Genomic DNA, 26,024 nt, shown 5'->3' on the forward strand with positions numbered 1-26,024 from the left:
CCTGTTGTGTACATGTGTTCCCTGTTGTGTAAAGGTGTTCCCTGTTGTATAAATGTGTTCCCTGTTGTGTAAAGGTGTTCCCTGATGTGTAAATGTGTTCCCTGTTGTGTAAAGGTGTTCCCTGTTGTGTAAAGGTGTTCCCTGATGTGTAAATGTGTTCCCTGTTATGTAACGATGTTCCCTGTTGTGTAGATGTGTTCCCTGTTGTGTAAAGGTGTTCCCTGTTGTATAATGATGTTCCCTGTTGTGTAACGGCCTGAATGAATATCATAGAAACATAGAGGATAGGAGCAGGGACAGGGTACTGAATTTGGGTGATCAGCCATGATCTCATTAAATGGTGGAGCAGGCTCGAGGGGCCGAATGGCCTACTCCTGCTCCTATATTCTATGTTTCTCCCTTAAAATTGATCTTCAATTCATTTTTGTGGATTATTGTTTTAAGTCATAAAGGACTTTAAAATAATAAATGGGGTGAGGGCTCAGTCTAAGCAAGATAACTATTCACAGTGGCCATTGTTAATTGTAGGGAAAGTGCCTCAGCATCGTGCTTACGCTCTGATTAAAATGAATTCAAAATATCGTATTTGTCCCGCTGAAGATCCGAAAGAAGTGGTTAGTCTGTAAATATAAGATGCAGCTTATGTGAGCGATGGTGGTATAGTGGTGAGCATAGCTGCCTTCCAAGCAGTTGACCCGGGTTCGATTCCCGGCCATCGCAACCGAGATATTTTTAACCCCTTGCAGGTCAGAACTGATTTATGGGAGACCTTACAACAGGATTTTATAACAAATAAAAATCTTAATTACAATTGACAGAATACTTTCATCAACTAATAAATGGGTTCTCAGTCAGAAGCAATATTAAAAATGGTAGTTAAATAAACTTTAATCCTCCATGATTGTCCATCCATAATACAGCTGCCTGTCAGTGCTGTGTTATTTCAGCCTCCAGACTGTATTGAAAGCGATAGCATTGCCCTCAAATAGCCCAGAATCCCGGACACAGCAACACACGTGTTGGGAAGCTCACCCTGGCTACATCAAGGACACTCAGTATTACACCACCCACAATGGGACACACACACAATGACACACAGAAAACCAGCAAGAGGCTTTCAGGACACACAAAGGGAGGGCTAGAGAAAGACACTGAGGATACCAGAGAGAGACAGACAAACAGACTGAGTAACACGAGCCAGAGACTGAGGGAAAGACAGAGACTGCGAGAGAGACAGAGGGAGAGCTAGACAGACAGGGAAAGAGAGACTGAGAGGAAGGGAGGGACTGGTATGAAGATGTTTTCTGTTGTGTAAATGTGTTCCCTATTATGCAAAGGTGTGCCCTGTTGTGTAAAGATGTTCCCTGTTGTGTAAAGGTGTTCCCTGTTGTGTAAAGTTGTTCCCTGTTGCGTAAAGGTGTTCCCTGTTGTACAAAGGTGTTCCCTGTTGTTTAAACATGTTCGCTGTTGTGTAAAGGTGTTCCCTGTTGTGTAAAGGTGTTCCCTGTTGCGTAAAGTTGTTCCCTGTTGCGTAAAGGTGTTCCCTGTTGTACAAAGGTGTTCCCTGTTGTTTAACCATGTTCCCTGTTGTGTAAACGTGTTCCATGTTGTGTAAAGATGTTCCCTGTTGTATAAATATGTTCCTTGTTGTGTAAAGATGTTTCCTGTTGTATAAAGATGTTACCTATTGTATAACTGTGTTCCCTGTTGCGAAAAATTTCTCCCTGTTGTGGAAATGTGTTCCCTGTTGTGTACATGTGTTCCCTGTTGTGTAAAGGTGTTCCCTGTTGTATAAATGTGTTCCCTGTCGTGTAAATGTGTTCCCTTTTATGTAAAGATGTTCCCTGTTGTGTAAAGGTGTTCCCTGTTGCGTAAAGGTGTTCCCTGTTGTATAAATATGTTCCTTGTTGTGTAAAGATGTTTCCTGTTGTATAAAGATGTTACCTATTGTGTAACTGTGTTCCCTGTTGCGAAAAATTGCTCCCTGTTGTGGAAATGTGTTCCCTGTTGTGTACATGTGTTCCCTGTTGTGTAAAGGTGTTCCCTGTTGTATAAATGTGTTCCCTGTTGTGTAAAGGTGTTCCCTGATGTGTAAATGTGTTCCCTGTTGTGTAAAGGTGTTCCCTGTTGTGTAAAGGTGTTCCCTGATGTGTAAATGTGTTCCCTGTTATGTAACGATGTTCCCTGTTGTGTAGATGTGTTCCCTGTTGTGTAAAGGTGTTCCCTGTTGTATAATGATGTTCCCTGTTGTGTAACGGCCTGAATGAATATCATAGAAACATAGAAGATAGGAGCAGGGACAGGGTACTGAATTTGGATGATCAGCCATGATCTCATTAAATGGTGGAGCAGGCTCGAGGGGCCGAATGGCCTACTCCTGCTCCTATATTCTATGTTTCTCCCTTAAAATTGATCTTCAATTCATTTTTGTGGATTATTGTTTTAAGTCATAAAGGACTTTAAAATAATAAATGGGGTGAGGGCTCAGTCTAAGCAAGATAACTATTCACAGTGGCCATTGTTAATTGTAGGGAAAGTGCCTCAGCATCGTGCTTACGCTCTGATTAAAATGAATTCAAAATATCGTATTTGTCCCGCTGAAGATCCGAAAGAAGTGCTTAGTCTGTAAATATAAGATGCAGCTTATGTGAGCGATGGTGGTATAGTGGTGAGCATAGCTGCCTTCCAAGCAGTTGACCCGGCTTCGATTCCCGGCCATCGCAACCGAGATATTTTTAACCCCTTGCAGGTCAGAACTGATTTATGGGAGACCTTACAACAGGATTTTATAACAAATAAAAATCTTAATTACAATTGACAGAATACTTTCATCAACTAATAAATGGGTTCTCAGTCAGAAGCAATATTAAAAATGGTAGTTAAATAAACTTTAATCCTCCATGATTGTCCATCCATAATACAGCTGCCTGTCAGTGCTGTGAAATTTCAGCCTCCAGACTGGATTGAAAGCGATAGCATTGCCCTCAAATAGCCCAGAATCCCGGACACAGCAACACACGTGTTGGGAAACTCACCCTGGCTACACAAGGACACTCAGTATTACACCACCCACAATGGGACACACACACAATGACACACAGAAAACCAGCAAGAGGCTTTCAGGACACACAAAGGGAAGGCTAGAGAAAGACACTGAGGATACCAGAGAGAGACAGACAAACAGACTGCATAACACGAGCGAGAGACAGAGACTGAGGGAAAGACAGAGACTGCGAGAGAGACAGAGGGAGAGCTAGACAGACAGGGAAAGAGAGACTGAGAGGAAGGGAGGGACTGGTATGAAGATGTTTTCTGTTGTGTAAATGTGTTCCCTATTATGCAAAGGTGTGCCCTGTTGTGTAAAGTTGTTCCCTGTTGCGTAAAGGTGTTCCCTGTTGTACAAAGGTGTTCCCTGTTGTTTAAACATGTTCGCTGTTGTGTAAAGGTGTTCCCTGTTGTGTAAAGGTGTTCCCTGTTGCGTAAAGTTGTTCCCTGTTGCGTAAAGGTGTTCCCTGTTGTACAAAGGTGTTCCCTGTTGTTTAAACATGTTCCCTGTTGTGTAAACGTGTTCCATGTTGTGTAAAGATGTTCCCTGTTGTATAAATATGTTCCTTGTTGTGTAAAGATGTTTCCTGTTGTATAAAGATGTTACCTATTGTATAACTGTGTTCCCTGTTGCGAAAAATTTCTCCCTGTTGTGGAAATGTGTTCCCTGTTGTGTACATGTGTTCCCTGTTGTGTAAAGGTGTTCCCTGTTGTATAAATGTGTTCCCTGTCGTGTAAATGTGTTCCCTTTTATGTAAAGATGTTCCCTGTTGTGTAAAGGTGTTCCCTGTTGCGTAAAGGTGTTCCCTGTTGTATAAATATGTTCCTTGTTGTGTAAAGATGTTTCCTGTTGTATAAAGATGTTACCTATTGTGTAACTGTGTTCCCTGTTGCGAAAAATTGCTCCCTGTTCTGGAAATGTGTTCCCTGTTGTGTACATGTGTTCCCTGTTGTGTAAAGGTGTTCCCTGTTGTATAAATGTGTTCCCTGTTGTGTAAAGGTGTTCCCTGATGTGTAAATGTGTTCCCTGTTGTGTAAAGGTGTTCCCTGTTGTGTAAAGGTGTTCCCTGATGTGTAAATGTGTTCCCTGTTATGTAACGATGTTCCCTGTTGTGTAGATGTGTTCCCTGTTGTGTAAAGGTGTTCCCTGTTGTATAATGATGTTCCCTGTTGTGTAACGGCCTGAATGAATATCATAGAAACATAGAGGATAGGAGCAGGGACAGGGTACTGAATTTGGGTGATCAGCCATGATCTCATTAAATGGTGGAGCAGGCTCGAGGGGCCGAATGGCCTACTCCTGCTCCTATATTCTATGTTTCTCCCTTAAAATTGATCTTCAATTCATTTTTGTGGATTATTGTTTTAAGTCATAAAGGACTTTAAAATAATAAATGGGGTGAGGGCTCAGTCTAAGCAAGATAACTATTCACAGTGGCCATTGTTAATTGTAGGGAAAGTGCCTCAGCATCGTGCTTACGCTCTGATTAAAATGAATTCAAAATATCGTATTTGTCCCGCTGAAGATCCGAAAGAAGTGGTTAGTCTGTAAATATAAGCTGCAGCTTATGTGAGCGATGGTGGTATAGTGGTGAGCATAGCTGCCTTCCAAGCAGTTGACCCAGGTTCGATTCCCGGCCATCGCAACCGAGATATTTTTAACCCCTTGCAGGTCAGAACTGATTTATGGGAGACCTTACAACAGGATTTTATAACAAATAAAAATCTTAATTACAATTGACAGAATACTTTCATCAACTAATAAATGGGTTCTCAGTCAGAAGCAATATTAAAAATGGTAGTTAAATAAACTTTAATCCTCCATGATTGTCCATCCATAATACAGCTGCCTGTCAGTGCTGTGTTATTTCAGCCTCCAGACTGTATTGAAAGCGATAGCATTGCCCTCAAATAGCCCAGAATCCCGGACACAGCAACACACGTGTTGGGAAGCTCACCCTGGCTACATCAAGGACACTCAGTATTACACCACCCACAATGGGACACACACACAATGACACACAGAAAACCAGCAAGAGGCTTTCAGGACACACAAAGGGAGGGCTAGAGAAAGACACTGAGGATACCAGAGAGAGACAGACAAACAGACTGAGTAACACGAGCCAGAGACTGAGGGAAAGACAGAGACTGCGAGAGAGACAGAGGGAGAGCTAGACAGACAGGGAAAGAGAGACTGAGAGGAAGGGAGGGACTGGTATGAAGATGTTTTCTGTTGTGTAAATGTGTTCCCTATTATGCAAAGGTGTGCCCTGTTGTGTAAAGATGTTCCCTGTTGTGTAAAGGTGTTCCCTGTTGTGTAAAGTTGTTCCCTGTTGCGTAAAGGTGTTCCCTGTTGTACAAAGGTGTTCCCTGTTGTTTAAACATGTTCGCTGTTGTGTAAAGGTGTTCCCTGTTGTGTAAAGGTGTTCCCTGTTGCGTAAAGTTGTTCCCTGTTGCGTAAAGGTGTTCCCTGTTGTACAAAGGTGTTCCCTGTTGTTTAAACATGTTCCCTGTTGTGTAAACGCGTTCCATGTTGTGTAAAGATGTTTCCTGTTGTATAAAGATGTTACCTATTGTATAACTGTGTTCCCTGTTGCGAAAAATTTCTCCCTGTTGTGGAAATGTGTTCCCTGTTGTGTACATGTGTTCCCTGTTGTGTAAAGGTGTTCCCTGTTGTATAAATGTGTTCCCTGTCGTGTAAATGTGTTCCCTTTTATGTAAAGATGTTCCCTGTTGTGTAAAGGTGTTCCCTGTTGCGTAAAGGTGTTCCCTGTTGTATAAATATGTTCCTTGTTGTGTAAAGATGTTTCCTGTTGTATAAAGATGTTACCTATTGTGTAACTGTGTTCCCTGTTGCGAAAAATTGCTCCCTGTTGTGGAAATGTGTTCCCTGTTGTGTACATGTGTTCCCTGTTGTGTAAAGGTGTTCCCTGTTGTATAAATGTGTTCCCTGTTGTGTAAAGGTGTTCCCTGATGTGTAAATGTGTTCCCTGTTGTGTAAAGGTGTTCCCTGTTGTGTAAAGGTGTTCCCTGATGTGTAAATGTGTTCCCTGTTATGTAACGATGTTCCCTGTTGTGTAGATGTGTTCCCTGTTGTGTAAAGGTGTTCCCTGTTGTATAATGATGTTCCCTGTTGTGTAACGGCCTGAATGAATATCATAGAAACATAGAAGATAGGAGCAGGGACAGGGTACTGAATTTGGATGATCAGCCATGATCTCATTAAATGGTGGAGCAGGCTCGAGGGGCCGAATGGCCTACTCCTGCTCCTATATTCTATGTTTCTCCCTTAAAATTGATCTTCAATTCATTTTTGTGGATTATTGTTTTAAGTCATAAAGGACTTTAAAATAATAAATGGGGTGAGGGCTCAGTCTAAGCAAGATAACTATTCACAGTGGCCATTGTTAATTGTAGGGAAAGTGCCTCAGCATCGTGCTTACGCTCTGATTAAAATGAATTCAAAATATCGTATTTGTCCCGCTGAAGATCCGAAAGAAGTGGTTAGTCTGTAAATATAAGATGCAGCTTATGTGAGCGATGGTGGTATAGTGGTGAGCATAGCTGCCTTCCAAGCAGTTGACCCGGGTTCGATTCCCGGCCATCGCAACCGAGATATTTTTAACCCCTTGCAGGTCAGAACTGATTTATGGGAGACCTTACAACAGGATTTTATAACAAATAAAAATCTTAATTACAATTGACAGAATACTTTCATCAACTAATAAATAGGTTCTCAGTCAGAAGCAATATTAAAAATGGTAGTTAAATAAACTTTAATCCTCCATGATTGTCCATCCATAATACAGCTGCCTGTCAGTGCTGTGTTATTTCAGCCTCCAGACTGTATTGAAAGCGATAGCATTGCCCTCAAATAGCCCAGAATCCCGGACACAGCAACACACGTGTTGGGAAGCTCACCCTGGCTACACAAGGACACTCAGTATTACACCACCCACAATGGGACACACACACAATGACACACAGAAAAAACCAGCAAGAGGCTTTCAGGACACACTAAGGGAGGGCTAGAGAAAGACACTGAGGATACCAGAGAGAGACAGACAAACAGACTGAGTAACACGAGCCAGAGACTGAGGGAAAGACAGAGACTGCGAGAGAGACAGAGGGAGAGCTAGACAGACAGGGAAAGAGAGACTGAGAGGAAGGGAGGGACTGGTATGAAGATGTTTTCTGTTGTGTAAATGTGTTCCCTATTATGCAAAGGTGTGCCCTGTTGTGTAAAGATGTTCCCTGTTGTGTAAAGGTGTTCCCTGTTGTGTAAAGTTGTTCCCTGTTGCGTAAAGGTGTTCCCTGTTGTACAAAGGTGTTCCCTGTTGTTTAAACATGTTCGCTGTTGTGTAAAGGTGTTCCCTGTTGTGTAAAGGTGTTCCCTGTTGCGTAAAGTTGTTCCCTGTTGCGTAAAGGTGTTCCCTGTTGTACAAAGGTGTTCCCTGTTGTTTAAACATGTTCCCTGTTGTGTAAACGTGTTCCATGTTGTGTAAAGATGTTCCCTGTTGTATAAATATGTTCCTTGTTGTGTAAAGATGTTTCCTGTTGTATAAAGATGTTACCTATTGTATAACTGTGTTCCCTGTTGCGAAAAATTTCTCCCTGTTGTGGAAATGTGTTCCCTGTTGTGTACATGTGTTCCCTGTTGTGTAAAGGTGTTCCCTGTTGTATAAATGTGTTCCCTGTCGTGTAAATGTGTTCCCTTTTATGTAAAGATGTTCCCTGTTGTGTAAAGGTGTTCCCTGTTGCGTAAAGGTGTTCCCTGTTGTATAAATATGTTCCTTGTTGTGTAAAGATGTTTCCTGTTGTATAAAGATGTTACCTATTGTGTAACTGTGTTCCCTGTTGCGAAAAATTGCTCCCTGTTGTGGAAATGTGTTCCCTGTTGTGTACATGTGTTCCCTGTTGTGTAAAGGTGTTCCCTGTTGTATAAATGTGTTCCCTGTTGTGTAAAGGTGTTCCCTGTTGTGTAAAGGTGTTCCCTGATGTGTAAATGTGTTCCCTGTTATGTAACGATGTTCCCTGTTGTGTAGATGTGTTCCCTGTTGTGTAAAGGTGTTCCCTGTTGTATAATGATGTTCCCTGTTGTGTAACGGCCTGAATGAATATCATAGAAACATAGAAGATAGGAGCAGGGACAGGGTACTGAATTTGGATGATCAGCCATGATCTCATTAAATGGTGGAGCAGGCTCGAGGGGCCGAATGGCCTACTCCTGCTCCTATATTCTATGTTTCTCCCTTAAAATTGATCTTCAATTCATTTTTGTGGATTATTGTTTTAAGTCATAAAGGACTTTAAAATAATAAATGGGGTGAGGGCTCAGTCTAAGCAAGATAACTATTCACAGTGGCCATTGTTAATTGTAGGGAAAGTGCCTCAGCATCGTGCTTACGCTCTGATTAAAATGAATTCAAAATATCGTATTTGTCCCGCTGAAGATCCGAAAGAAGTGGTTAGTCTGTAAATATAAAATGCAGCTTATGTGAGCGATGGTGGTATAGTGGTGAGCATAGCTGCCTTCCAAGCAGTTGACCCGGTTTCGATTCCCGGCCATCGCAACCGAGATATTTTTAACCCCTTGCAGGTCAGAACTGATTTATGGGAGACCTTACAACAGGATTTTATAACAAATAAAAATCTTAATTACAATTGACAGAATACTTTCATCAACTAATAAATGGGTTCTCAGTCAGAAGCAATATTAAAAATGGTAGTTAAATAAACTTTAATCCTCCATGATTGTCCATCCATAATACAGCTGCCTGTCAGTGCTGTGTTATTTCAGCCTCCAGACTGTATTGAAAGCGATAGCATTGCCCTCAAATAGCCCAGAATCCCGGACACAGCAACACACGTGTTGGGAAGCTCACCCTGGCTACATCAAGGACACTCAGTATTACACCACCCACAATGGGACACACACACAATGACACACAGAAAACCAGCAAGAGGCTTTCAGGACACACAAAGGGAGGGCTAGAGAAAGACACTGAGGATACCAGAGAGAGACAGACAAACAGACTGAGTAACACGAGCCAGAGACTGAGGGAAAGACAGAGACTGCGAGAGAGACAGAGGGAGAGCTAGACAGACAGGGAAAGAGAGACTGAGAGGAAGGGAGGGACTGGTATGAAGATGTTTTCTGTTGTGTAAATGTGTTCCCTATTATGCAAAGGTGTGCCCTGTTGTGTAAAGATGTTCCCTGTTGTGTAAAGGTGTTCCCTGTTGTGTAAAGTTGTTCCCTGTTGCGTAAAGGTGTTCCCTGTTGTACAAAGGTGTTCCCTGTTGTTTAAACATGTTCGCTGTTGTGTAAAGGTGTTCCCTGTTGTGTAAAGGTGTTCCCTGTTGCGTAAAGTTGTTCCCTGTTGCGTAAAGGTGTTCCCTGTTGTACAAAGGTGTTCCCTGTTGTTTAACCATGTTCCCTGTTGTGTAAACGTGTTCCATGTTGTGTAAAGATGTTCCCTGTTGTATAAATATGTTCCTTGTTGTGTAAAGATGTTTCCTGTTGTATAAAGATGTTACCTATTGTATAACTGTGTTCCCTGTTGCGAAAAATTTCTCCCTGTTGTGGAAATGTGTTCCCTGTTGTGTACATGTGTTCCCTGTTGTGTAAAGGTGTTCCCTGTTGTATAAATGTGTTCCCTGTCGTGTAAATGTGTTCCCTTTTATGTAAAGATGTTCCCTGTTGTGTAAAGGTGTTCCCTGTTGCGTAAAGGTGTTCCCTGTTGTATAAATATGTTCCTTGTTGTGTAAAGATGTTTCCTGTTGTATAAAGATGTTACCTATTGTGTAACTGTGTTCCCTGTTGCGAAAAATTGCTCCCTGTTGTGGAAATGTGTTCCCTGTTGTGTACATGTGTTCCCTGTTGTGTAAAGGTGTTCCCTGTTGTATAAATGTGTTCCCTGTTGTGTAAAGGTGTTCCCTGATGTGTAAATGTGTTCCCTGTTGTGTAAAGGTGTTCCCTGTTGTGTAAAGGTGTTCCCTGATGTGTAAATGTGTTCCCTGTTATGTAACGATGTTCCCTGTTGTGTAGATGTGTTCCCTGTTGTGTAAAGGTGTTCCCTGTTGTATAATGATGTTCCCTGTTGTGTAACGGCCTGAATGAATATCATAGAAACATAGAAGATAGGAGCAGGGACAGGGTACTGAATTTGGATGATCAGCCATGATCTCATTAAATGGTGGAGCAGGCTCGAGGGGCCGAATGGCCTACTCCTGCTCCTATATTCTATGTTTCTCCCTTAAAATTGATCTTCAATTCATTTTTGTGGATTATTGTTTTAAGTCATAAAGGACTTTAAAATAATAAATGGGGTGAGGGCTCAGTCTAAGCAAGATAACTATTCACAGTGGCCATTGTTAATTGTAGGGAAAGTGCCTCAGCATCGTGCTTACGCTCTGATTAAAATGAATTCAAAATATCGTATTTGTCCCGCTGAAGATCCGAAAGAAGTGCTTAGTCTGTAAATATAAGATGCAGCTTATGTGAGCGATGGTGGTATAGTGGTGAGCATAGCTGCCTTCCAAGCAGTTGACCCGGCTTCGATTCCCGGCCATCGCAACCGAGATATTTTTAACCCCTTGCAGGTCAGAACTGATTTATGGGAGACCTTACAACAGGATTTTATAACAAATAAAAATCTTAATTACAATTGACAGAATACTTTCATCAACTAATAAATGGGTTCTCAGTCAGAAGCAATATTAAAAATGGTAGTTAAATAAACTTTAATCCTCCATGATTGTCCATCCATAATACAGCTGCCTGTCAGTGCTGTGAAATTTCAGCCTCCAGACTGGATTGAAAGCGATAGCATTGCCCTCAAATAGCCCAGAATCCCGGACACAGCAACACACGTGTTGGGAAACTCACCCTGGCTACACAAGGACACTCAGTATTACACCACCCACAATGGGACACACACACAATGACACACAGAAAACCAGCAAGAGGCTTTCAGGACACACAAAGGGAAGGCTAGAGAAAGACACTGAGGATACCAGAGAGAGACAGACAAACAGACTGCATAACACGAGCGAGAGACAGAGACTGAGGGAAAGACAGAGACTGCGAGAGAGACAGAGGGAGAGCTAGACAGACAGGGAAAGAGAGACTGAGAGGAAGGGAGGGACTGGTATGAAGATGTTTTCTGTTGTGTAAATGTGTTCCCTATTATGCAAAGGTGTGCCCTGTTGTGTAAAGTTGTTCCCTGTTGCGTAAAGGTGTTCCCTGTTGTACAAAGGTGTTCCCTGTTGTTTAAACATGTTCGCTGTTGTGTAAAGGTGTTCCCTGTTGTGTAAAGGTGTTCCCTGTTGCGTAAAGTTGTTCCCTGTTGCGTAAAGGTGTTCCCTGTTGTACAAAGGTGTTCCCTGTTGTTTAAACATGTTCCCTGTTGTGTAAACGTGTTCCATGTTGTGTAAAGATGTTCCCTGTTGTATAAATATGTTCCTTGTTGTGTAAAGATGTTTCCTGTTGTATAAAGATGTTACCTATTGTATAACTGTGTTCCCTGTTGCGAAAAATTTCTCCCTGTTGTGGAAATGTGTTCCCTGTTGTGTACATGTGTTCCCTGTTGTGTAAAGGTGTTCCCTGTTGTATAAATGTGTTCCCTGTCGTGTAAATGTGTTCCCTTTTATGTAAAGATGTTCCCTGTTGTGTAAAGGTGTTCCCTGTTGCGTAAAGGTGTTCCCTGTTGTATAAATATGTTCCTTGTTGTGTAAAGATGTTTCCTGTTGTATAAAGATGTTACCTATTGTGTAACTGTGTTCCCTGTTGCGAAAAATTGCTCCCTGTTCTGGAAATGTGTTCCCTGTTGTGTACATGTGTTCCCTGTTGTGTAAAGGTGTTCCCTGTTGTATAAATGTGTTCCCTGTTGTGTAAAGGTGTTCCCTGATGTGTAAATGTGTTCCCTGTTGTGTAAAGGTGTTCCCTGTTGTGTAAAGGTGTTCCCTGATGTGTAAATGTGTTCCCTGTTATGTAACGATGTTCCCTGTTGTGTAGATGTGTTCCCTGTTGTGTAAAGGTGTTCCCTGTTGTATAATGATGTTCCCTGTTGTGTAACGGCCTGAATGAATATCATAGAAACATAGAGGATAGGAGCAGGGACAGGGTACTGAATTTGGGTGATCAGCCATGATCTCATTAAATGGTGGAGCAGGCTCGAGGGGCCGAATGGCCTACTCCTGCTCCTATATTCTATGTTTCTCCCTTAAAATTGATCTTCAATTCATTTTTGTGGATTATTGTTTTAAGTCATAAAGGACTTTAAAATAATAAATGGGGTGAGGGCTCAGTCTAAGCAAGATAACTATTCACAGTGGCCATTGTTAATTGTAGGGAAAGTGCCTCAGCATCGTGCTTACGCTCTGATTAAAATGAATTCAAAATATCGTATTTGTCCCGCTGAAGATCCGAAAGAAGTGGTTAGTCTGTAAATATAAGCTGCAGCTTATGTGAGCGATGGTGGTATAGTGGTGAGCATAGCTGCCTTCCAAGCAGTTGACCCAGGTTCGATTCCCGGCCATCGCAACCGAGATATTTTTAACCCCTTGCAGGTCAGAACTGATTTATGGGAGACCTTACAACAGGATTTTATAACAAATAAAAATCTTAATTACAATTGACAGAATACTTTCATCAACTAATAAATGGGTTCTCAGTCAGAAGCAATATTAAAAATGGTAGTTAAATAAACTTTAATCCTCCATGATTGTCCATCCATAATACAGCTGCCTGTCAGTGCTGTGTTATTTCAGCCTCCAGACTGTATTGAAAGCGATAGCATTGCCCTCAAATAGCCCAGAATCCCGGACACAGCAACACACGTGTTGGGAAGCTCACCCTGGCTACATCAAGGACACTCAGTATTACACCACCCACAATGGGACACACACACAATGACACACAGAAAACCAGCAAGAGGCTTTCAGGACACACAAAGGGAGGGCTAGAGAAAGACACTGAGGATACCAGAGAGAGACAGACAAACAGACTGAGTAACACGAGCCAGAGACTGAGGGAAAGACAGAGACTGCGAGAGAGACAGAGGGAGAGCTAGACAGACAGGGAAAGAGAGACTGAGAGGAAGGGAGGGACTGGTATGAAGATGTTTTCTGTTGTGTAAATGTGTTCCCTATTATGCAAAGGTGTGCCCTGTTGTGTAAAGATGTTCCCTGTTGTGTAAAGGTGTTCCCTGTTGTGTAAAGTTGTTCCCTGTTGCGTAAAGGTGTTCCCTGTTGTACAAAGGTGTTCCCTGTTGTTTAAACATGTTCGCTGTTGTGTAAAGGTGTTCCCTGTTGTGTAAAGGTGTTCCCTGTTGCGTAAAGTTGTTCCCTGTTGCGTAAAGGTGTTCCCTGTTGTACAAAGGTGTTCCCTGTTGTTTAAACATGTTCCCTGTTGTGTAAACGCGTTCCATGTTGTGTAAAGATGTTTCCTGTTGTATAAAGATGTTACCTATTGTATAACTGTGTTCCCTGTTGCGAAAAATTTCTCCCTGTTGTGGAAATGTGTTCCCTGTTGTGTACATGTGTTCCCTGTTGTGTAAAGGTGTTCCCTGTTGTATAAATGTGTTCCCTGTCGTGTAAATGTGTTCCCTTTTATGTAAAGATGTTCCCTGTTGTGTAAAGGTGTTCCCTGTTGCGTAAAGGTGTTCCCTGTTGTATAAATATGTTCCTTGTTGTGTAAAGATGTTTCCTGTTGTATAAAGATGTTACCTATTGTGTAACTGTGTTCCCTGTTGCGAAAAATTGCTCCCTGTTGTGGAAATGTGTTCCCTGTTGTGTACATGTGTTCCCTGTTGTGTAAAGGTGTTCCCTGTTGTATAAATGTGTTCCCTGTTGTGTAAAGGTGTTCCCTGATGTGTAAATGTGTTCCCTGTTGTGTAAAGGTGTTCCCTGTTGTGTAAAGGTGTTCCCTGATGTGTAAATGTGTTCCCTGTTATGTAACGATGTTCCCTGTTGTGTAGATGTGTTCCCTGTTGTGTAAAGGTGTTCCCTGTTGTATAATGATGTTCCCTGTTGTGTAACGGCCTGAATGAATATCATAGAAACATAGAAGATAGGAGCAGGGACAGGGTACTGAATTTGGATGATCAGCCATGATCTCATTAAATGGTGGAGCAGGCTCGAGGGGCCGAATGGCCTACTCCTGCTCCTATATTCTATGTTTCTCCCTTAAAATTGATCTTCAATTCATTTTTGTGGATTATTGTTTTAAGTCATAAAGGACTTTAAAATAATAAATGGGGTGAGGGCTCAGTCTAAGCAAGATAACTATTCACAGTGGCCATTGTTAATTGTAGGGAAAGTGCCTCAGCATCGTGCTTACGCTCTGATTAAAATGAATTCAAAATATCGTATTTGTCCCGCTGAAGATCCGAAAGAAGTGGTTAGTCTGTAAATATAAGATGCAGCTTATGTGAGCGATGGTGGTATAGTGGTGAGCATAGCTGCCTTCCAAGCAGTTGACCCGGGTTCGATTCCCGGCCATCGCAACCGAGATATTTTTAACCCCTTGCAGGTCAGAACTGATTTATGGGAGACCTTACAACAGGATTTTATAACAAATAAAAATCTTAATTACAATTGACAGAATACTTTCATCAACTAATAAATAGGTTCTCAGTCAGAAGCAATATTAAAAATGGTAGTTAAATAAACTTTAATCCTCCATGATTGTCCATCCATAATACAGCTGCCTGTCAGTGCTGTGTTATTTCAGCCTCCAGACTGTATTGAAAGCGATAGCATTGCCCTCAAATAGCCCAGAATCCCGGACACAGCAACACACGTGTTGGGAAGCTCACCCTGGCTACACAAGGACACTCAGTATTACACCACCCACAATGGGACACACACACAATGACACACAGAAAAAACCAGCAAGAGGCTTTCAGGACACACTAAGGGAGGGCTAGAGAAAGACACTGAGGATACCAGAGAGAGACAGACAAACAGACTGAGTAACACGAGCCAGAGACTGAGGGAAAGACAGAGACTGCGAGAGAGACAGAGGGAGAGCTAGACAGACAGGGAAAGAGAGACTGAGAGGAAGGGAGGGACTGGTATGAAGATGTTTTCTGTTGTGTAAATGTGTTCCCTATTATGCAAAGGTGTGCCCTGTTGTGTAAAGATGTTCCCTGTTGTGTAAAGGTGTTCCCTGTTGTGTAAAGTTGTTCCCTGTTGCGTAAAGGTGTTCCCTGTTGTACAAAGGTGTTCCCTGTTGTTTAAACATGTTCGCTGTTGTGTAAAGGTGTTCCCTGTTGTGTAAAGGTGTTCCCTGTTGCGTAAAGTTGTTCCCTGTTGCGTAAAGGTGTTCCCTGTTGTACAAAGGTGTTCCCTGTTGTTTAAACATGTTCCCTGTTGTGTAAACGTGTTCCATGTTGTGTAAAGATGTTCCCTGTTGTATAAATATGTTCCTTGTTGTGTAAAGATGTTTCCTGTTGTATAAAGATGTTACCTATTGTATAACTGTGTTCCCTGTTGCGAAAAATTTCTCCCTGTTGTGGAAATGTGTTCCCTGTTGTGTACATGTGTTCCCTGTTGTGTAAAGGTGTTCCCTGTTGTATAAATGTGTTCCCTGTCGTGTAAATGTGTTCCCTTTTATGTAAAGATGTTCCCTGTTGTGTAAAGGTGTTCCCTGTTGCGTAAAGGTGTTCCCTGTTGTATAAATATGTTCCTTGTTGTGTAAAGATGTTTCCTGTTGTATAAAGATGTTACCTATTGTGTAACTGTGTTCCCTGTTGCGAAAAATTGCTCCCTGTTGTGGAAATGTGTTCCCTGTTGTGTACATGTGTTCCCTGTTGTGTAAAGGTGTTCCCTGTTGTATAAATGTGTTCCCTGTTGTGTAAAGGTGTTCCCTGTTGTGTAAAGGTGTTCCCTGATGTGTAAATGTGTTCCCTGTTATGTAACGATGTTCCCTGTTGTGTAGATGTGTTCCCTGTTGTGTAAAGGTGTTCCCTGTTGTATAATGATGTTCCCTGTTGTGTAACGGCCTGAATGAATATCATAGAAACATAGAAGATAGGAGCAGGGACAGGGTACTGAATTTGGATGATCAGCCATGATCTCATTAAATGGTGGAGCAGGCTCGAGGGGCCGAATGGCCTACTCCTGCTCCTATATTCTATGTTTCTCCCTTAAAATTGATCTTCAATTCATTTTTGTGGATTATTGTTTTAAGTCATAAAGGACTTTAAAATAATAAATGGGGTGAGGGCTCAGTCTAAGCAAGATAACTATTCACAGTGGCCATTGTTAATTGTAGGGAAAGTGCCTCAGCATCGTGCTTACGCTCTGATTAAAATGAATTCAAAATATCGTATTTGTCCCGCTGAAGATCCGAAAGAAGTGGTTAGTCTGTAAATATAAAATGCAGCTTATGTGAGCGATGGTGGTATAGTGGTGAGCATAGCTGCCTTCCAAGCAGTTGACCCGGTTTCGATTCCCGGCCATCGCAACCGAGATATTTTTAACCCCTTGCAGGTCAGAACTGATTTATGGGAGACCTTACAACAGGATTTTATAACAAATAAAAATCTTAATTACAATTGACAGAATACTTTCATCAACTAATAAATAGGTTCTCAGTCAGAAGCAATATTAAAAATGGTAGTTAAATAAACTTTAATCCTCCATGATTGTCCATCCATAATACAGCTGCCTGTCAGTGCTGTGTTATTTCAGCCTCCAGACTGTATTGAAAGCGATAGCATTGCCCTCAAATAGCCCAGAATCCCGGACACAGCAACACACGTGTTGGGAAGCTCACCCTGGCTACACAAGGACACTCAGTATTACACCACCCACAATGGGACACACACACAATGACACACAGAAAACCAGCAAGAGGCTTTCAGGACACACTAAGGGAGGGCTAGAGAAAGACACTGAGGATACCAGAGAGAGACAGACAAACAGACTGAGTAACACGAGCCAGAGACTGAGGGAAAGACAGAGACTGCGAGAGAGACAGAGGGAGAGCTAGACAGACAGGGAAAGAGAGACTGAGAGGAAGGGAGGGACTGGTATGAAGATGTTTTCTGTTGTGTAAATGTGTTCCCTATTATGCAAAGGTGTGCCCTGTTGTGTAAAGATGTTCCCTGTTGTGTAAAGGTGTTCCCTGTTGTGTAAAGTTGTTCCCTGTTGCGTAAAGGTGTTCCCTGTTGTACAAAGGTGTTCCCTGTTGTTTAAACATGTTCGCTGTTGTGTAAAGGTGTTCCCTGTTGTGTAAAGGTGTTCCCTGTTGCGTAAAGTTGTTCCCTGTTGCGTAAAGGTGTTCCCTGTTGTACAAAGGTGTTCCCTGTTGTTTAAACATGTTCCCTGTTGTGTAAACGTGTTCCATGTTGTGTAAAGATGTTCCCTGTTGTATAAATATGTTCCTTGTTGTGTAAAGATGTTTCCTGTTGTATAAAGATGTTACCTATTGTATAACTGTGTTCCCTGTTGCGAAAAATTTCTCCCTGTTGTGGAAATGTGTTCCCTGTTGTGTACATGTGTTCCCTGTTGTGTAAAGGTGTTCCCTGTTGTATAAATGTGTTCCCTGTCGTGTAAATGTGTTCCCTTTTATGTAAAGATGTTCCCTGTTGTGTAAAGGTGTTCCCTGTTGCGTAAAGGTGTTCCCTGTTGTATAAATATGTTCCTTGTTGTGTAAAGATGTTTCCTGTTGTATAAAGATGTTACCTATTGTGTAACTGTGTTCCCTGTTGCGAAAAATTGCTCCCTGTTGTGGAAATGTGTTCCCTGTTGTGTACATGTGTTCCCTGTTGTGTAAAGGTGTTCCCTGTTGTATAAATGTGTTCCCTGTTGTGTAAAGGTGTTCCCTGATGTGTAAATGTGTTCCCTGTTGTGTAAAGGTGTTCCCTGTTGTGTAAAGGTGTTCCCTGATGTGTAAATGTGTTCCCTGTTATGTAACGATGTTCCCTGTTGTGTAGATGTGTTCCCTGTTGTGTAAAGGTGTTCCCTGTTGTATAATGATGTTCCCTGTTGTGTAACGGCCTGAATGAATATCATAGAAACATAGAAGATAGGAGCAGGGACAGGGTACTGAATTTGGATGATCAGCCATGATCTCATTAAATGGTGGAGCAGGCTCGAGGGGCCGAATGGCCTACTCCTGCTCCCTATATTCTATGTTTCTCCCTTAAAATTGATCTTCAATTCATTTTTGTGGATTATTGTTTTAAGTCATAAAGGACTTTAAAATAATAAATGGGGTGAGGGCTCAGTCTAAGCAAGATAACTATTCACAGTGGCCATTGTTAATTGTAGGGAAAGTGCCTCAGCATCGTGCTTACGCTCTGATTAAAATGAATTCAAAATATCGTATTTGTCCCGCTGAAGATCCGAAAGAAGTGCTTAGTCTGTAAATATAAGATGCAGCTTATGTGAGCGATGGTGGTATAGTGGTGAGCATAGCTGCCTTCCAAGCAGTTGACCCGGGTTCAATTCCCGGCCATCGCAACCGAGATATTTTTAACCCCTTGCAGGTCAGAACTGATTTATGGGAGACCTTACAACAGGATTTTATAACAAATAAAAATCTTAATTACAATTGACAGAATACTTTCATCAACTAATAAATGGGTTCTCAGTCAGAAGCAATATTAAAAATGGTAGTTAAATAAACTTTAATCCTCCATGATTGTCCATCCATAATACAGCTGCCTGTCAGTGCTGTGTTATTTCAGCCTCCAGACTGTATTGAAAGCGATAGCATTGCCCTCAAATAGCCCAGAATCCCGGACACAGCAACACACGTGTTGGGAAGCTCACCCTGGCTACACAAGGACACTCAGTATTACACCACCCACAATGGGACACACACACAATGACACACAGAAAACCAGCAAGAGGCTTTCAGGACACACAAAGGGAGGGCTAGAGAAAGACACTGAGGATACCAGAGAGAGACAGACAAACAGACTGAGTAACACGAGCCAGAGACTGAGGGAAAGACAGAGACTGCGAGAGAGACAGAGGGAGAGCTAGACAGACAGGGAAAGAGAGACTGAGAGGAAGGGAGGGACTGGTATGAAGATGTTTTCTGTTGTGTAAATGTGTTCCCTATTATGCAAAGGTGTGCCCTGTTGTGTAAAGATGTTCCCTGTTGTGTAAAGGTGTTCCCTGTTGTGTAAAGTTGTTCCCTGTTGCGTAAAGGTGTTCCCTGTTGTACAAAGGTGTTCCCTGTTGTTTAAACATGTTCGCTGTTGTGTAAAGGTGTTCCCTGTTGTGTAAAGGTGTTCCCTGTTGCGTAAAGTTGTTCCCTGTTGCGTAAAGGTGTTCCCTGTTGTACAAAGGTGTTCCCTGTTGTTTAAACATGTTCCCTGTTGTGTAAACGTGTTCCATGTTGTGTAAAGATGTTCCCTGTTGTATAAATATGTTCCTTGTTGTGTAAAGATGTTTCCTGTTGTATAAAGATGTTACCTATTGTATAACTGTGTTCCCTGTTGCGAAAAATTTCTCCCTGTTGTGGAAATGTGTTCCCTGTTGTGTACATGTGTTCCCTGTTGTGTAAAGGTGTTCCCTGTTGTATAAATGTGTTCCCTGTCGTGTAAATGTGTTCCCTTTTATGTAAAGATGTTCCCTGTTGTGTAAAGGTGTTCCCTGTTGCGTAAAGGTGTTCCCTGTTGTATAAATATGTTCCTTGTTGTATAAAGATGTTTCCTGTTGTATAAAGATGTTACCTATTGTGTAACTGTGTTCCCTGTTGCGAAAAATTGCTCCCTGTTGTGGAAATGTGTTCCCTGTTGTGTACATGTGTTCCCTGTTGTGTAAAGGTGTTCCCTGTTGTATAAATGTGTTCCCTGTTGTGTAAAGGTGTTCCCTGTTGTGTAAAGGTGTTCCCTGTTGTGTAAAGTGTTCCCTGATGTGTAAATGTGTTCCCTGTTATGTAACGATGTTCCCTGTTGTGTAGATGTGTTCCCTGTTGTGTAAAGGTGTTCCCTGTTGTATAATGATGTTCCCTGTTGTGTAACGGCCTGAATGAATATCATAGAAACATAGAAGATAGGAGCAGGGACAGGGTACTGAATTTGGATGATCAGCCATGATCTCATTAAATGGTGGAGCAGGCTCGAGGGGCCGAATGGCCTACTCCTGCTCCTATATTCTATGTTTCTCCCTTAAAATTGATCTTCAATTCATTTTTGTGGATTATTGTTTTAAGTCATAAAGGACTTTAAAATAATAAATGGGGTGAGGGCTCAGTCTAAGCAAGATAACTTTTCACAGTGGCCATTGTTAATTGTAGGGAAAGTGCCTCAGCATCGTGCTTACGCTCTGATTAAAATGAATTCAAAATATCGTATTTGTCCCGCTGAAGATCCGAAAGAAGTGGTTAGTCTGTAAATATAAGATGCAGCTTATGTGAGCGATGGTGGTATAGTGGTGAGCATAGCTGCCTTCCAAGCAGTTGACCCGGGTTCGATTCCCGGCCATCGCAACCGAGATATTTTTAACCCCTTGCAGGTCAAAACTGATTTATGGGAGACCTCACAACAGGATTTTATAACAAATAATAATCTTAATTACACTTGACAGAATACTTTCATCAACTAATAAATGGGTTCTCAGTCAGAAGCAATATTAAAAATGGTAGTTAAATAAACTTTAATCCTCCATGATTGTCCATCCATAATACAGCTGCCTGTCAGTGCTGTGTTATTTCAGCCTCCAGACTGTATTGAAAGCGATAGCATTGCCCTCAAATAGCCCAGAATCCCGGACACAGCAACACACGTGTTGGGAAGCTCACCCTGGCTACACAAGGACACTCAGTATTACACCACCCACAATGGGACACACACACAATGACACACAGAAAACCAGCAAGAGGCTTTCAGGACACACAAAGGGAGGGCTAGAGAAAGACACTGAGGATACCAGAGAGAGACAGACAAACAGACTGAGTAACACGAGCCAGAGACTGAGGGAAAGACAGAGACTGCGAGAGAGACAGAGGGAGAGCTGGACAGACAGGGAAAGAGAGACTGAGAGGAAGGGAGGGACTGGTATGAAGATGTTTTCTGTTGTGTAAATGTGTTCCCTATTATGCAAAGGTGTGCCCTGTTGTGTAAAGTTGTTCCCTGTTGCGTAAAGGTGTTCCCTGTTGTACAAAGGTGTTCCCTGTTGTTTAAACATGTTCGCTGTTGTGTAAAGGTGTTCCCTGTTGTGTAAAGGTGTTCTCTGTTGCGTAAAGTTGTTCCCTGTTGCGTAAAGGTGTTCCCTGTTGTTTAAACATGTTCCCTGTTGTGTAAACGTGTTCCATGTTGTGTAAAGATGTTCCCTGTTGTATAAATATGTTCCTTGTTGTGTAAAGATGTTTCCTGTTGTATAAAGATGTTACCTATTGTATAACTGTGTTCCCTGTTGCGAATAATTTCTCCCTGTTGTGGAAATGTGTTCCCTGTTGTGTACATGTGTTCCCTGTTGTGTAAAGGTGTTCCCTGTTGTATAAATGTGTTCCCTGTCGTGTAAATGTGTTCCCTTTTATGTAAAGATGTTCCCTGTTGTGTAAAGGTGTTCCCTGTTGCGTAAAGGTGTTCCCTGTTGTATAAATATGTTCCTTGTTGTGTAAAGATGTTTCCTGTTGTATAAAGATGTTACCTATTGTGTAACTGTGTTCCCTGTTGCGAAAAATTGCTCCCTGTTGTGGAAATGTGTTCCCTGTTGTGTACATGTGTTCCCTGTTGTGTAAAGGTGTTCCCTGTTGTATAAATGTGTTCCCTGTTGTGTAAAGGTGTTCCCTGATGTGTAAATGTGTTCCCTGTTGTGTAAAGGTGTTCCCTGTTGTGTAAAGGTGTTCCCTGATGTGTAAATGTGTTCCCTGTTATGTAACGATGTTTCCTGTTGTGTAGATGTGTTCCCTGTTGTGTAAAGGTGTTCCCTGTTGTATAATGATGTTCCCTGTTGTGTAACGGCCTGAATGAATATCATAGAAACATAGAAGATAGGAGCAGGGACAGGGTACTGAATTTGGATGATCAGCCATGATCTCATTAAATGGTGGAGCAGGCTCGAGGGGCCGAATGGCCTACTCCTGCTCCTATATTCTATGTTTCTCCCTTAAAATTGATCTTCAATTCATTTTTGTGGATTATTGTTTTAAGTCATAAAGGACTTTAAAATAATAAATGGGGTGAGGGCTCTGTCTAAGCAAGATAACTTTTCACAGTGGCCATTGTTAATTGTAGGGAAAGTGCCTCAGCATCGTGCTTACGCTCTGATTAAAATGAATTCAAAATATCGTATTTGTCCCGCTGAAGATCCGAAAGAAGTGGTTAGTCTGTAAATATAAGATGCAGCTTATGTGAGCGATGGTGGTATAGTGGTGAGCATAGCTGCCTTCCAAGCAGTTGACCCGGGTTCGATTCCCGGCCATCGCAACCGAGATATTTTTAACCCCTTGCAGGTCAGAACTGATTTATGGGAGACCTTACAACAGGATTTTATAACAAATAAAAATCTTAATTACAATTGACAGAATACTTTCATCAACTAATAAATGGGTTCTCAGTCAGAAGCAATATTAAAAATGGTAGTTAAATAAACTTTAATCCTCCATGATTGTCCATCCATAATACAGCTGCCTGTCAGTGCTGTGTTATTTCAGCCTCCAGACTGTATTGAAAGCGATAGCATTGCCCTCAAATAGCCCAGAATCCCGGACACAGCAACACACGTGTTGGGAAGCTCACCCTGGCTACACAAGGACACTCAGTATTACACCACCCACAATGGGACACACACACAATGACACACAGAAAACCAGCAAGAGGCTTTCAGGACACACAAAGGGAGGGCTAGAGAAAGACACTGAGGATACCAGAGAGAGACAGACAAACAGACTGAGTAACACGAGCCAGAGACTGAGGGAAAGACAGAGACTGCGAGAGAGACAGAGGGAGAGCTAGACAGACAGGGAAAGAGAGACTGAGAGGAAGGGAGGGACTGGTATGAAGATGTTTTCTGTTGTGTAAATGTGTTCCCTATTATGCAAAGGTGTGCCCTGTTGTGTAAAGTTGTTCCCTGTTGCGTAAAGGTGTTCCCTGTTGTACAAAGGTGTTCGCTGTTGTTTAAACATGTTCGCTGTTGTGTAAAGGTGTTCCATGTTGTGTAAAGGTGTTCCCTGTTGCGTAAAGTTGTTCCCTGTTGCGTAAAGGTGTTCCCTGTTGTACAAAGGTGTTCCCTGTTGTTTAAACATGTTCCCTGTTGTGTAAACGTGTTCCATGTTGTGTAAAGATGTTCCCTGTTGTATAAATATGTTCCTTGTTGTGTAAAGATGTTTCCTGTTGTATAAAGATGTTACCTATTGTATAACTGTGTTCCCTGTTGCGAAAAATTTCTCCCTGTTGTGGAAATGTGTTCCCTGTTGTGTACATGTGTTCCCTGTTGTGTAAAGGTGTTCCCTGTTGTATAAATGTGTTCCCTGTCGTGTAAATGTGTTCCCTTTTATGTAAAGATGTTCCCTGTTGTGTAAAGGTGTTCCCTGTTGCGTAAAGGTGTTCCCTGTTGTATAAATATGTTCCTTGTTGTGTAAAGATGTTTCCTGTTGTATAAAGATGTTACCTATTGTGTAACTGTGTTCCCTGTTGCGAAAATTTGCTCCCTGTTGTGGAAATGTGTTCCCTGTTGTGTACATGTGTTCCCTGTTGTGTAAAGGTGTTCCCTGTTGTATAAATGTGTTCCCTGTTGTGTAAAGGTGTTCCCTGATGTGTAAATGTGTTCCCTGTTGTGTAAAGGTGTTCCCTGTTGTGTAAAGGTGTTCCCTGATGTGTAAATGTGTTCCCTGTTATGTAACGATGTTCCCTGTTGTGTAGATGTGTTCCCTGTTGTGTAAAGGTGTTCCCTGTTGTATAATGATGTTCCCTGTTGTGTAACGGCCTGAATGAATATCATAGAAACATAGAAGATAGGAGCAGGGACAGGGTACTGAATTTGGATGATCAGCCATGATCTCATTAAATGGTGGAGCAGGCTCGAGGGGCCGAATGGCCTACTCCTGCTCCTATATTCTATGTTTCTCCCTTAAAATTGATCTTCAATTCATTTTTGTGGATTATTGTTTTAAGTCATAAAGGACTTTAAAATAATAAATGGGGTGAGGGCTCAGTCTAAGCAAGATAACTTTTCACAGTGGCCATTGTTAATTGTAGGGAAAGTGCCTCAGCATCGTGCTTACGCTCTGATTAAAATGAATTCAAAATATCGTATTTGTCCCGCTGAAGATCCGAAAGAAGTGGTTAGTCTGTAAATATAAGATGCAGCTTATGTGAGCGATGGTGGTATAGTGGTGAGCATAGCTGCCTTCCAAGCAGTTGACCCGGGTTCGATTCCCGGCCATCGCAACCGAGATATTTTTAACCCCTTGCAGGTCAGAACTGATTTATGGGAGACCTTACAACAGGATTTTATAACAAATAAAAATCTTAATTACAATTGATAGAATACTTTCATCAACTAATAAATGGGTTCTCAGTCAGAAGCAATATTAAAAATGGTAGTTAAATAAACTTTAATCCTCCATGATTGTCCATCCATAATACAGCTGCCTGTCAGTGCTGTGTTATTTCAGCCTCCAGACTGTATTGAAAGCGATAGCATTGCCCTCAAATAGCCCAGAATCCCGGACACAGCAACACACGTGTTGGGAAGCTCACCCTGGCTACACAAGGACACTCAGTATTACACCACCCACAATGGGACACACACACAATGACACACAGAAAACCAGCAAGAGGCTTTCAGGACACACAAAGGGAGGGCGAGAGAAAGACACTGAGGATACCAGAGAGAGACAGACAAACAGACTGCGTAACACGAGCGAGAGACAGAGACTGAGGGAAAGACAGAGACTGCGAGAGAGACAGAGGGAGAGATAGACAGACAGGGAAAGAGAGACTGAGAGGAAGGGAGGGACTGGTATGAAGATGTTTTCTGTTGTGTAAATGTGTTCCCTGTTGTGTAAAGGTGTTCCCTGATGTGTAAATGTGTTCCCTGTTGTGTAAAGGTGTTCCCTGTTGTGTAAAGGTGTTCCCTGATGTGTAAATGTGTTCCCTGTTATGTAACGATGTTCCCTGTTGTGTAGATGTGTTCCCTGTTGTGTAAAGGTGTTCCCTGTTGTATAATGATGTTCCCTGTTGTGTAACGGCCTGAATGAATATCATAGAAACATAGAAGATAGGAGCAGGGACAGGGTACTGAATTTGGATGATCAGCCATGATCTCATTAAATGGTGGAGCAGGCTCGAGGGGCCGAATGGCCTACTCCTGCTCCTATATTCTATGTTTCTCCCTTAAAATTGATCTTCAATTCATTTTTGTGGATTATTGTTTTAAGTCATAAAGGACTTTAAAATAATAAATGGGGTGAGGGCTCAGTCTAAGCAAGATAACTATTCACAGTGGCCATTGTTAATTGTAGGGAAAGTGCCTCAGCATCGTGCTTACGCTCTGATTAAAATGAATTCAAAATATCGTATTTGTCCCGCTGAAGATCCGAAAGAAGTGCTTAGTCTGTAAATATAAGATGCAGCTTATGTGAGCGATGGTGGTATAGTGGTGAGCATAGCTGCCTTCCAAGCATTTGACCCGGGTTCGATTACCGGCCATCGCAACCGAGATATTTTTAACCCCTTGCAGGTCAGAACTGATTTATGGGAGACCTTACAACAGGATTTTATAACAAATAAAAATCTTAATTACAATTGACAGAATACTTCCATCAACTAATAAATGGGTTCTCAGTCAGAAGCAATATTAAAAATGGTAGTTAAATAAACTTTAATCCTCCATGAATGTCCATCCATAATACAGCTGCCTGTCAGTGCTGTGTTATTTCAGCCTCCAGACTGTATTGAAAGCGATAGCATTGCCCTCAAATAGCCCAGAATCCCGGACACAGCAACACACGTGTTGGGAAGCTCACCCTGGCTACACAAGGACACTCAGTATTACACCGCCCACAA

General features: G+C 41.9%; 14 non-coding genes across 14 annotated transcripts; all 14 read left to right on the plus strand.

Moving 5' to 3' along the window:
- The first annotated feature begins 648 nt into the window (after positions 1 to 648).
- Positions 649 to 720, plus strand: trnag-ucc (transfer RNA glycine (anticodon UCC)). Its single transcript has one exon. It is a non-coding gene; the product is annotated as a tRNA-Gly (tRNA).
- A 1,931-nt stretch (positions 721 to 2,651) lies between these two features.
- On the plus strand, positions 2,652 to 2,723 carry trnag-ucc (transfer RNA glycine (anticodon UCC)). Its single transcript has one exon. It is a non-coding gene; the product is annotated as a tRNA-Gly (tRNA).
- Positions 2,724 to 4,619: 1,896 nt separating this feature from the next.
- On the plus strand, positions 4,620 to 4,691 carry trnag-ucc (transfer RNA glycine (anticodon UCC)). Its single transcript has one exon. It is a non-coding gene; the product is annotated as a tRNA-Gly (tRNA).
- A 1,891-nt stretch (positions 4,692 to 6,582) lies between these two features.
- Positions 6,583 to 6,654, plus strand: trnag-ucc (transfer RNA glycine (anticodon UCC)). The gene has a single exon. It is a non-coding gene; the product is annotated as a tRNA-Gly (tRNA).
- Positions 6,655 to 8,546: 1,892 nt separating this feature from the next.
- On the plus strand, positions 8,547 to 8,618 carry trnag-ucc (transfer RNA glycine (anticodon UCC)). The gene has a single exon. It is a non-coding gene; the product is annotated as a tRNA-Gly (tRNA).
- A 1,931-nt stretch (positions 8,619 to 10,549) lies between these two features.
- On the plus strand, positions 10,550 to 10,621 carry trnag-ucc (transfer RNA glycine (anticodon UCC)). The gene has a single exon. It is a non-coding gene; the product is annotated as a tRNA-Gly (tRNA).
- Positions 10,622 to 12,517: 1,896 nt separating this feature from the next.
- Positions 12,518 to 12,589, plus strand: trnag-ucc (transfer RNA glycine (anticodon UCC)). Its single transcript has one exon. It is a non-coding gene; the product is annotated as a tRNA-Gly (tRNA).
- Positions 12,590 to 14,480: 1,891 nt separating this feature from the next.
- trnag-ucc (transfer RNA glycine (anticodon UCC)) lies at positions 14,481 to 14,552 on the plus strand. Its single transcript has one exon. It is a non-coding gene; the product is annotated as a tRNA-Gly (tRNA).
- A 1,892-nt stretch (positions 14,553 to 16,444) lies between these two features.
- trnag-ucc (transfer RNA glycine (anticodon UCC)) lies at positions 16,445 to 16,516 on the plus strand. The gene has a single exon. It is a non-coding gene; the product is annotated as a tRNA-Gly (tRNA).
- Positions 16,517 to 18,447: 1,931 nt separating this feature from the next.
- trnag-ucc (transfer RNA glycine (anticodon UCC)) lies at positions 18,448 to 18,519 on the plus strand. The gene has a single exon. It is a non-coding gene; the product is annotated as a tRNA-Gly (tRNA).
- Positions 18,520 to 20,428: 1,909 nt separating this feature from the next.
- trnag-ucc (transfer RNA glycine (anticodon UCC)) lies at positions 20,429 to 20,500 on the plus strand. Its single transcript has one exon. It is a non-coding gene; the product is annotated as a tRNA-Gly (tRNA).
- A 1,870-nt stretch (positions 20,501 to 22,370) lies between these two features.
- On the plus strand, positions 22,371 to 22,442 carry trnag-ucc (transfer RNA glycine (anticodon UCC)). Its single transcript has one exon. It is a non-coding gene; the product is annotated as a tRNA-Gly (tRNA).
- Positions 22,443 to 24,332: 1,890 nt separating this feature from the next.
- Positions 24,333 to 24,404, plus strand: trnag-ucc (transfer RNA glycine (anticodon UCC)). Its single transcript has one exon. It is a non-coding gene; the product is annotated as a tRNA-Gly (tRNA).
- A 1,196-nt stretch (positions 24,405 to 25,600) lies between these two features.
- Positions 25,601 to 25,672, plus strand: trnag-ucc (transfer RNA glycine (anticodon UCC)). The gene has a single exon. It is a non-coding gene; the product is annotated as a tRNA-Gly (tRNA).
- Positions 25,673 to 26,024: the final 352 nt, after the last annotated feature.

This window comes from Somniosus microcephalus, chromosome 29 (genome assembly GCF_052327205.1).
Source record: "Somniosus microcephalus isolate GS21.2 chromosome 29, FLI_Smic_1.0, whole genome shotgun sequence".
Taxonomy (NCBI): domain Eukaryota; kingdom Metazoa; phylum Chordata; class Chondrichthyes; order Squaliformes; family Somniosidae; genus Somniosus; species Somniosus microcephalus.